This window comes from Pongo abelii, chromosome X, assembly GCF_028885655.2.
Source record: "Pongo abelii isolate AG06213 chromosome X, NHGRI_mPonAbe1-v2.0_pri, whole genome shotgun sequence".
Lineage (NCBI taxonomy): Eukaryota > Metazoa > Chordata > Mammalia > Primates > Hominidae > Pongo > Pongo abelii.
In genome coordinates this window covers 113,043,470-113,054,985 of record NC_072008.2, presented here as the reverse complement: position 1 = coordinate 113,054,985, position 11,516 = coordinate 113,043,470, and positions in this window count along the sequence as shown.

Below are 11,516 nucleotides of genomic sequence, written 5' to 3'. Positions count from 1 at the left end.
AATCTACAAACAGATTCCCTGGTTTGTGTAATATATCCAGCAAAATTGGAAGCACACCACAAGTGTGGATGACAAAAAATAAAGAGAGTTCAGAGCTGCAAAGGAAGACAGAGCTGTGAGGCTACGATCAAAATCCTGTAGCTGACTTTCTCCTGTACTGACTTTTAAAAAAGTTATTTTAATTTGACAGATAAGAAACAAAGAAAAAAAGAAAAACAATAAAAAGAACAAAAATAAAAGAATAAATTGACAGATAACATTTTACGTTTTTATTGTGTACAACATGATGTTTTGAAGTACATAAACATCATGGGATGGTTAAATCTAGCTAATTAATAAATGCATTACCTCACTTAGCTATTTTTGTGGTAAGAGTACATAACATTCACTCTCTTTACATTTTTTAAGAATATGTCACTATTAACTACAGTCACCTTGCTGTATTTCTCTTAAAATTTATTCCTCTTCTGTGATTTGTATCCTTTAATCAACATCTTTCCATCCCCCATCCTCACTGCTAATGACCCCAGCTTATGGTAACCACCATTCTACTCTCTACTGCTATGTGATCAACTTTTTTAGATTCCACATATGAGTGAGATCATGTGGTATTTGTCTTTCTGTGCCTGGCTTATTTCATTTAACATGATGTCCTCCAGGCTCATACATGTTGTCACAAATGGCAGGATTTCATTCTTTTTATGGCTGAGTAACATTCCATTGTGTATATATACCACATTTTCTTTTCTAAATTTATTTTTACATTTAAAAATTCTTTTTCTTTAAAAAATTGTTTTATACATAATAGCTGTACATATTTTCAGAGTACATGTGATAATTCAATATATTCATATAATCAAGTTAGGGTAATTGGGATATCTAGTACCTTAAATATTTATCTTTTCTTTGTGCTATGAATATTTCAATTTTTCTCTCCCAGATAGTTTGAAATGTACAATCGATTCATGTTAGTTATGGTCACTGTACTGATCTATCGAACACCAGGTCTTATTTCTTCTATGTGTATACCTGTACCAATGAATCAACCTCTCTTCATCCTCCCCTCTTCTCTACCCTTCACAGCCTCCAGTAACTCTCTATCTCTATAAGTATGTGGAGATAAGTACTCCACATACTTGCCAGTACTTATTATCTTTTCTCTTTTTGATAATGGCCATTTTAACTGGAGTGAGGTGATATCTCATTGTGGATTTGATTTGCATTTCCCCGATTATTAGCGATATTGAGCATTTTTTCACACGCCTGTTTTCTATTTGTATTTCTTCTTTTAAGAAATGTCTATTCAGGTAATGCACCCATTTGTCAATTGGGTTTTTTGTTGTTGTTGTTGTTATTGAGTTGTTTGAGTTTCTAATATATCTTGGATATTAGCCCCTTGTCAGATATATAGTTTGCAAATATTTTCTTCCATTCTGTAGGCTGTCTTTTCACCCTGTTGTTTCTTTTGCTATGCAGAAACTTATTAGTGAGATGTAATCCCATTTGTCTAGTTTTGCTTTTGTTGTATGTGCTTTTGAGGTTTTATCCAAAAATATCCTTGCCTAGACCAACATCATGAAGTGTTTTTCTACGTTTTCTACTAGTAATTTCATAATTTTGGGTCTTACATTTAAGTCTTTAATCCATTTTGAGTTTAATTTTGTATATGGTGAGAGATAAGGGTCTAGTTTCATTATTCTGCATATGGATACCCAGTTTTTTCCAGCACCATTGATTCGAGAGATTTGAATCTATCCCTTTGTGTGTTCTTGGCACCTGTGAAACCCAAAAACCTGAGATAGGTCTCAGTCAATTTAGACACTCAGATATGCATTTATCTCAGTGAGCAGAGGGATGACTTTGAATAGAATGGGAGGCGGGTTTGCCCTAAGCAGTTCCCAGCTTGACTTTTTCCTTTATCTTAGTGATTTTTGGGCCCCAAGATTTATTTTCCTTTCACAAAGGTAAGATAGATATGTCTGTTAACCAATACACTGGATCAGGCATTAGGTCCTGTTTATAATTTATCTTATTCTCACATAGTCTGTTTTGTTAGTCTTATGATCTCTATTTTAACATTAATGTTGGTCAGTTGTGCATAATCTCCAAAAAGGAGGGAGTATAACAAGGCACATCTGACCTTCCTTCCCGTTATGACCAATAATTCAGTTTTTAAGGTTTTTCTGGGATTCCCTTGGCCAATAGTGGGTCTGTTCAGAGAGTGGGGGGCTTAGGATTTTGTTTTTAGTTTGTAGGTATATTTGTCTATTTTTATGTCAGTAGCATGCTGTTTTGGTTGCTAGAGTTTGTAACATACTTTGAAATCAGGTATTGTGATGCCTACAGCTTTGTTCTTTTTGCTTGAGATTGCTTTGGCTACTCGGGGTATTTTTTGGTTCCATACATATTTTAATACAGTTTTTCCTACTTCTGTGGAGACTGTCATTGGTATTTCGATAAGGATTGCATTTAATCTGTAGATTGTTTTCAGTAGTACGGCCACTTTAACAATATTAATCCTTCCAATCCATGAACACAGGATATCTCTCCATTTATTTGTCTCTTTAATTTCTTTCATTGGTGTTTTATATTATTCATTGTAGAGCTCTTTCACCTCCCTGGTTAAACTTACTCGTAGCCATGCAGCCTGGGGTTGGGGGAGGGGTGAAGTGAGTAATGCAAAACGGCCCTTTCCATCCCCTTCAGTGTGTCTTATTATGCTAAAATTAGGTGTTGTGATCTTGCACCTGGTTTCCTTAGCTCTTGTAAAGATTTTTTTCATGTGTTCAAATTGATATTTCTGTGGGGGGATGATTAATGGAGAGTCCTACACTGCCATCTCACTCTGCTTTTTAAAACACTACTTTTTTAAAAAAAAGTCACTACTGACTTTTTAAAACAACCTTTTTTTAAAAGATAATTTTTGACCCACAAGAAGTGGCCAAAATCATACAGTTTTCGTATTTCTTTCACTCAGCTTCCCCTCATGTTAATGTCTTGCATAACTATAGTACAATGATCAGAACTGAGAAATTAACATTGGTATAATATTATTAACTAAATTACAGACTTTATTTGGATTCCTTAACTGACCGTTAAAGCCTGTAGTACAGCAAGAATTGAAGAGGACAACAAAAAGGAGGATGAAGGGAAGGTACTGCCTAAGGTTGTATAGGCCCAAAGGCATTTGAGAAAGAGGCAAGAAGTTGAAGCCAAAAGTCAGCACAGCAATGTTGAGGGCCTTTTTCTAATTTGTCTCCCTTGGGTAGTGGTGGAGGTTGTAATTTGTTTACGAAGGATGCCTTTTTTTTTTTTTTTTTTTTACCTTTTCTTCAATAGGGTGGGGCTTTTCTTATTGGCATAAAGATTCCATGTTAACCTTGGCCTTGCCTTTCCCTGTACTGTGCGTTATCCACATGGAAAATGCTTTAAACAGAAATAATTATCTTTCTACTTGGTGTGGTGGCTCACACCTGTAATCCCAGCACTTTGGGAGACCGAGGCAGGCGGATCACCTGAGGCCAGGAGTTCGAGACCAGCCTGGCCAACATGGCGAAACCCCATCTCTACTAAAAATACAAACATAAGCCAGGCATGTTGGTGGGCACCTGTAATCCCAGCTACTCAGGAGACTGAGGCAGGAGAATTGCTTGAACGCAGGAGGCAGAGGTTGCAGTGAGCTGAGATCATGCCATTGCACTCCAGCCTGGGTGACAAGGATGAAACTCCATCTCAAAGAAGAAAAATTACCTTTCACACACTACTCATCCATTCAATTCCCCCTCCTGAGTGTGGGAATATTCAATGTATTTAGGTAAAAGCACTGCTTAGGTTGAAATGTGTTTAAACCAAAAATTATCTGAGACAAATCTCAACCAATTTAGAAAGTTTATTTTGCCAAGGTTAAGGACGTGCTGCTGACACAGCCTCAGGAGGTCCTGACAACATGTGCTCAAGGTGGTCGGGGCACAGTTTGGTTTTATACATTGTAGGGAGACATAAAACATCAATCAATATATGTAAGATGTACATTGGTTTTGTCCGGAAAGGCAGGACAACTCAAAGCAGGGAGGGAGCTTCCAGGTCACAGGTAGATAAGAGACAAATGGTTGCATTTTTTTGAGTTTCTGATTAGCTTTTCACTGAATGCACAATTTACAGGAATAGTCGCTTATGCCTTAGTCTGGCTTAGTGAAACAATAGGCAAAGGAAGCAGTCAGGTATGCATTTGTGTCACATGAGCAGAGGGATAACTTTGAGTTCTGTCTATCCTTCGTCCACAAGGAATTTCCTCGTGGGCAAATTGTGAGGGAGGTATGTAGCTTTTTTATCTTTGTAGCTATCTTATTTAGGAATAGAATGGGAGGCATATTTGCCTGACACAGTTTCCAGCTTGACTGTTCCCTTTGGCTTAGTGATTTTGGGGTATCAATATTTATTTTCCTTTCACAGGTGATACAGTCGTTTTCTGCATGTGAGTAAGAAACAAAAAGGCATTTAAACAGATTAGCAGGATAAGGAAAACTGGTTGCTTCCCATCACCTGTCAAGTTGGATGTTCATAATGATGCTTCTGAAATTTGGACTGGTATAAATTTAGTGTAAGACCTATTCATGTATGTGTGAAATATACGCATGTGAAATGTATTTTAAAGTCAAATAGAAACATTTAAAAATTATCTTGTCAGGGGAATTGACTAAAAGTGCATTGCACTCAAATTCCATTGCTTTATAATATATTACAAATCATCAAATGCTCTTCTAGCAGCAAAATTTATGGATGATTTCGTAGTAAAATTAAATGGGAGAAGGCAGAGTGTGACAGTGAATGTTTTAAACATATTTTATAATGTTCAACTCTAGAGTTAAAAAGCCAAAAATTAATTGTTCCAAAATAAATTCCAGCTGGATACAGTTAAAAGTAAAAGATGAAATCTTAATACCGCCAGAATAAAAATAAGTGAATAACCTAAGAATATGCTACAAAACATAAAAACTTCCTATTAAAAATACTAAACAGAATTAAAAGACAAAAAATCCTGTGAGAAATGTTTGTAAAATATGTTACAGATAGCTAACTTTACTATTCTTAATATATAAGAAGGTTTTACAAATCAATAAGAAAAAAATAAATACTCTAATAGAAAAATTAGCAAAAGACAAGAATAAATAGACCTCAAAACAAGAGCATAAATAGCCAATAAATGTATGATAAATTGTTCAACCTCACTAAGTATGTCAAGGAATAGAATTTGTAAAAATGATATAATGTTATTTTTCCTTATTAAGTTGTAAATCATTAAAAAGGATGATGTTATTCAGGGTTTCCTAGGGTGTAGAGAAATGTGTACTAATATGAGCCTTTGACAGGCAATTTGGCTAAATTTATCAAAATATTTAGAAATGTGCATATAGAGCAATTTCACTTCTAGGACTTTAACCTGAGGAATAAAATACAAGATGCGGACAAAGATGTACAATAATGCTCATATCATTATTATTCATATATTACTCTTATAGAAAAAATAGAAATAATCATTATTGGATATTCAGAGTCCATATATATATATATACACACATATATACATATATATATATACATATATATACACACATATATACATATATATACATATATACATATATATATATATGTTGGGAGACTTCAAACCATTTAAAATCATTGTTGTGGACACTATTCTATGCCATCCATATCCTGCTTCAAGACAAAGGGCTTATTCTCCCAGCTACTGAGAGGGCTGCTGGCAGACAGCTGTCTGCTGTCATTCTTCTCTGGCAACCGCCCTTGGCTGAAGAGAGTGACCTAACGTAAGGTTATGCCCCTTCCCAGGTGCAGTTTGCATTCAATGGCCAGTCAGTGCAGGAGTATAGTCTCAGCCTCCTTGCTCCAAATGGAAACAATTCTGGAAGTTTATTCCAGATTCAGAGCTCCCTCTGTGGTCTGCTAAGGCCTTGGTATGACTCCATCATAGGTCAACCTCTTTGTCCAATTTTGCTTCCTTTTCTTCTTCCCACAAGTGTTGATCCCAAGAGTACTCCCCAGTAAACTTTTTGTCTGATTTGGAATCTGCTCTCTAGGAAATTCAATCTATAAAAATCATGTTGAAGAATATCAACATGAGAAGATATTTGAAATGTATTGCTAAGTTAAGAAAGTAGACCAGCCATTTCCAGCAATATGGTCAACTAATTACTTTTTGATATAAACTTCTATTAGCACAAGGTAAGATATACAAAATTTCTTTTAATTGAATAACTGAGCCCCCAATAAATAAGGGAAAACTCCCAAAAGCCAAAAATGAGGAGAAAACTGAAAGCCAGAGTGGTAATCTTGTGAAAGTTGTGGTTGCCCTGGCAAGGGAGTTTCAATTTTTAACAAACACAGAGACAGAAGATGTCTTAGGCCACGGGTCCCATCATAAAGCTCAGATTCTGTGCATCTTGGCACAGGGAAACGACAAGGAATCCTATCTGTCTCTGTCTAAGCTTTAGATGGAAGAAAAAATTCCTCTGAGAATTAAAGCACAGGCCTGGAACTCAAATAGGGTTGCAGTTTTAATTTATTCTACCTGAATGGCCTGGGAACATTAACTCTGCGGTTTTTTGGCAGAAGCAAAGGTAAAACTGCTTTGGAAGGATGCTCCCACAACACAGACCGTGAGAGATTTTCACAGATTTTTTTAAAGCCCCATGAAAAGGGATATCACAATAAAAAATACAAGAGTAAATTACCTACTGTTGATATGAACAGGGGGCAGGGAAATACTGGGTAGAAGAGGGCAGTCCCCAGTGAGGGCCACACCCTCAAGCCTGGACCCATGGCCCAAAGTGAGAACATGCATTCCTGTTTTCTTGTCCGAATGTTGTGTTTTCCAAAACCACCATGGCTCACCTTGCCCCCCATCCTGTACCCATAAAAACCCTAGGCCCCACTGGCAAAGTGGCAGAGTGGCAGAGAAGAAGAGAAGAGAAGAAGTAGCTGGACATCAGAGAGAAGCAACCTGACTTCAGAGGGAGGGCTTGACAGCGGAACCTCAGAGAAGAGTTTGCCCAAGGATGGCTGAGCTCCAGGGGAAGACCACCTTCCCATTCCATCCCCTTTTCAGCTCCCCAGCCCCCTGAGAGACACTTCCACTGCTCAGTAAAATCTTCCACATTCACCACTCTTCAATTCATTCATGCAACCTGATTTTTCCTGGACACTGGACAAGGGCCTAGGTGCAGGTGTAAGAGGCTGGCACACTGACCCTCCACTGAACTTTTTAACACTTAAGCTGTCCATGGATGGCAAAGATAAAAGAGCACACTGTAATACATTCCCTCTGGGGCTCCAGGGGTCATGGGCAACCCCTAGACGCTGCTGCAGGCCTGTGCAGAGTTCTGCTCAGGCCAGTTGCCCAGAAGCGCTCATCCTGGCCTCTGCACCTGCTCACCTCTGTGCTCCCCCCTCCCACAAGCGGTTGAGAGCTGCAGGCTGAGTAAATGAGCCAACGCCTTCACGAGTCCTGTGAAGGGGTAAAGGGAACTATCTCATTTCACTATGAGGGGGAGTCAGTGGACATAATCACTGGCAAGATTAGAATCCTGAGAATTATTAAACTGGGGAATAGATTTGAGAAAATTACCCAGTATTAAGAACAAAGAGAGATGAAAAATATGAGGCTAAAAGACATGGAGGACAGAATGAAAGATTCAACCTTTACCTAAGAGGACTTCCAGAAGAAAAATACAGAAAATGGGAGAAAGGCAATATTCAAGGAGATAATGGCTGAGAATTTTCATGTATTGATGGAAGACTTAAGAAGTACAAGTGCCAAGTAAAAAAAAAAATAAATAAATCTATATCTAAACATATTATAGTCAAATTGCAGAACACCAACAAATAAAGAGAAAAATCGTTAAAACTACCAGAGAGAAAAGACAGATTATCTACAAAGCAACAAAAAGACAGACAACAGACTTTTACATTACAACAGTATAGGCCAGAATGCAGGTAAATAATATCTTCAAAGTTCTGAGGGAAAATAACTGTCTGAGAGAAATTCCCTGTCTGAGGGAAAATAACTGTCAACCTAGATTTCTAAACCCAGTTAAATTAGTATTCAAGAATGAGGGCAATAAAAATATTTTCAGAAATTAAGTGAGAAAATAAAGAACTCCTTTTGCTGAGGGAAACACTAAAGTGTATACATTCAGAAAGGAAGCATTGATGTGGAAAAAGGATGGTGAACAAAGATACTGGTAAACACATGGGTAAATCTAGACAAGCATTGTCTGTTAAAAGCAATAATGATGATGAATAATCTGGTAGTATACAAAGTGACAGAGGTATGGTTGGGTTAAAACTAAGTCCTTGAATTATTTTATGGGAGGGTAGCACTACTGAGAAACTTTAGACATTTATGTTAAAAAAACACAGAATATATAATTTTCAAACCAGTAAGAGGAAAAAATATTCAAAAATTGACAAATGGCAAGAAAGGAGGAAAAAGAAGAATAAAAGATAAATCTCATGATAAAATGATATAAATACATCCACATGTATCATTAATCACAATAAATGCAACTGGACTAAAACTTGTGAGTTTAGACAGAATCTTGGTTAAATTTTAAAACCCCAGATTTAGCTACATGCTGTTAATAAAAGTCTTATCGAAAACATGGAAAACATGGAAAGTGATAGAAAATAAAGTGTGCCTGACAAATACTAACCAAAATGATACAGCCATGTTAATGGTAAACAAAACATACATTAAAACAACAATTATTAGGGTTAAAGAGTTTCATAGCATATTGATAAAAGGAGTAATCCACTAGGAAGATATAACAATTCTAAATCTGTCTGTACCCAAAAATATAGCCTCAAAATATGTAAAACAAAAATGGGCAGGATTACAAGGAGAAACTGACAAATCTATAATCAGTGGTAAATTTTAATATACCTGTTAGTGTTGGCAGATAAAGCAGACCAAAAATTATCAGGAATGTAGAAGATTTGAACAACACAAAAAACTTGAATTGACATATGTAGAATTCAGTACCCGACAATTACACAATATTGTCTTTTCAAATACACAGATTATTTATCACATTCTTTTACCACAATGCAATACAATTAGAATTCAGGAAAAAAATATGATTTAAAAAGGAATACACTTGGAAATTAAAATAAAGTGGATTATAAAACCAGTGTGTGCAATATCATCCCATTTGGGAAAAAATAACATCAATGTTAGGCATCGAAAATAAAAGATTGGGAAGAGGCACCAAAATGATAACAGTGGTTTTTTATGGTTTGTTTGCTTACAGGTGATTTTAAATTTTGCTTCATTTTTAGAGAGCTTTTCTATTGTTCAAGTTTCCTGCTTGGAGCATGTCAGTGTCTTAGTCCGTTTTCAGTTGCTATGAGAGAATATCTGCGACTGGGTAATTTGCAATAAAGAGGTTTAATTGGCTCAAGATTCTGATGGCTTGGAAGTCCAAGAAGCATGGGCCCAGCATCTACTTGGCTTCTGGAGAGGGCCACATGCTGTTTCATCTCACAGTGGAAAGGTTGGAGGGCCAGCAGGCATGTGCAAAGAGAGAAGACATGAGCAATTTCATTCTATAACAATCCACTCTTGCATTGTAATACAATCCCATGAGAGTGAGCACTCACTCTTGCGAGACAACATTGATTTGTTCATGAGGGATCTTCCCTCCATGACCCAAACACCTCCCACTAGGCCCCACCTCCCAACATTGCTGCATTGAGAACCAAGCCTTAGCATGTGTTTGGTGGGAACATACTATATTTAAACCATAGCAGTTAGTATGTATTTTTTCTAATTAGAAAGAAATGGATAATGAATTTTATTTAGGCTAACATATAGAATAATAACATAGCCTATTGCAATAGCCTTCTAACTTATCTCTTCTTTTCCATTCTTGCCTCCTAATACATTCTCTTCCCCCAAGCACTTAGAATAAATTCCAAATTCCCAACCTTAGCCTATGAGATTCCACATGACTTTGCTCCAGCCTACATTTCCAAACTTACCTCTAGGTGACCTCCCCCAGGTTTACCCTAGACTCACTGACTTTCATTTCCTGGAACTCCGCAAGCTGTACTCACCCTGGGTCTTCATATTTGCTACCCCTTGCACCCAGAAGCCTTACTGTTCTCCTTCCCCCAACACTCTCTTTACCTAAGTTCAGGTATTCTTTCTTTGTCAGCTGAAATCTTACATCCTTAAGATAACCTTTTCTGTTACCCCTCCCCAGACTAGGTTTGGTTCTCTGATATTCTCTAGGTACCTGTTCTGTTTCTTCATAGCAGCAATTATAATTTGAACATAGATATTTGTGTGTTTGTTCAGTTATTGTTTGTCTCCCTTGCTACACTGTCTGCTTCATGAGAGCAGGGACCACATCTGGTTTGCTGTTGCTATATGCCCAGCACCTAATACAGTGCTAAGCATGTGGGGAGTGCTTAGTGGATATTTGCTGAAAGAATGCGTAATTGAGTGAATGAATGAATAAGTGAATTATTGAATCCCCACAAATGCTACCGGAGATTATGGAACAAAAAAATGAGATAAAGGAGTTCATGAAGGAGATGTGTATGTAGCCTACACTATGCCACAATTGTGGCTTAACTTCCAGTTCTCCTGGTAATGGCTAAGATTCAGTAATAAACGCTGACAAGATAAGTTTCCCTTTGTATTCTCTTTTCTCCATTTGCTTTAGTGGACTATTCCTCTTTAAGGGAAGAAAGCACTGTGAATTAGCTTGAAAACAAAACAACAAAATAACTACTATAGTTGTTACTTCTGAAGCCAAGGACAGTGACCCAGGATGATTTCTAGATGGGTATAAGCCACTGGATCACATTTCATTGTTCTCAAAGCTGTTTCATTATATAATTGATATGATACCACATAACCAAAGCCCAATTCAAGTTGGCTTGGATATGTTCTATCTCTTCTTCTGGGAACAATCTGTACACATTTAGTCAACTTGGGTAAGAACAGTCTTTGTAATTAGGGCCAGGACATAGGAAAAAGATACATTTTCCACCAACTTTCTGTTTCTCTCTAGAGAAGAAAAAAATACTGATTACTGTGATGGATAATTTTAGGTGTCTACTTGACTGGATTAAGAAATGCCTAGAGGCCGGGCACGGTGGCTCACACCTGTAATCCCAGCAGTTTGGGAGGCCGAGGCAGGTGGATCACGAGGTCAAGAGATTGAGACCATCCTGGCCAACATGGTGAAACCCCGTCTCTAATAAAATACAAAAATTAGCTGGGTATGGTGGCACGTGCCTATAATCCCAGCTAATTGGGAGGCTGAGGCAGGAGAATCGCTTGAACCTGGGAGGCGGAGGTTGCAATGAGCTGAGATCGTGCCATTGCACTCCAGCCTGGAGACAGAGTGAAACTCCGTCTCAAAAAAAAGAAAAAAATGCCTAGAAACTTCGTAATTTTTGGGTATGTCTGTGAGGATGTTTCCAGA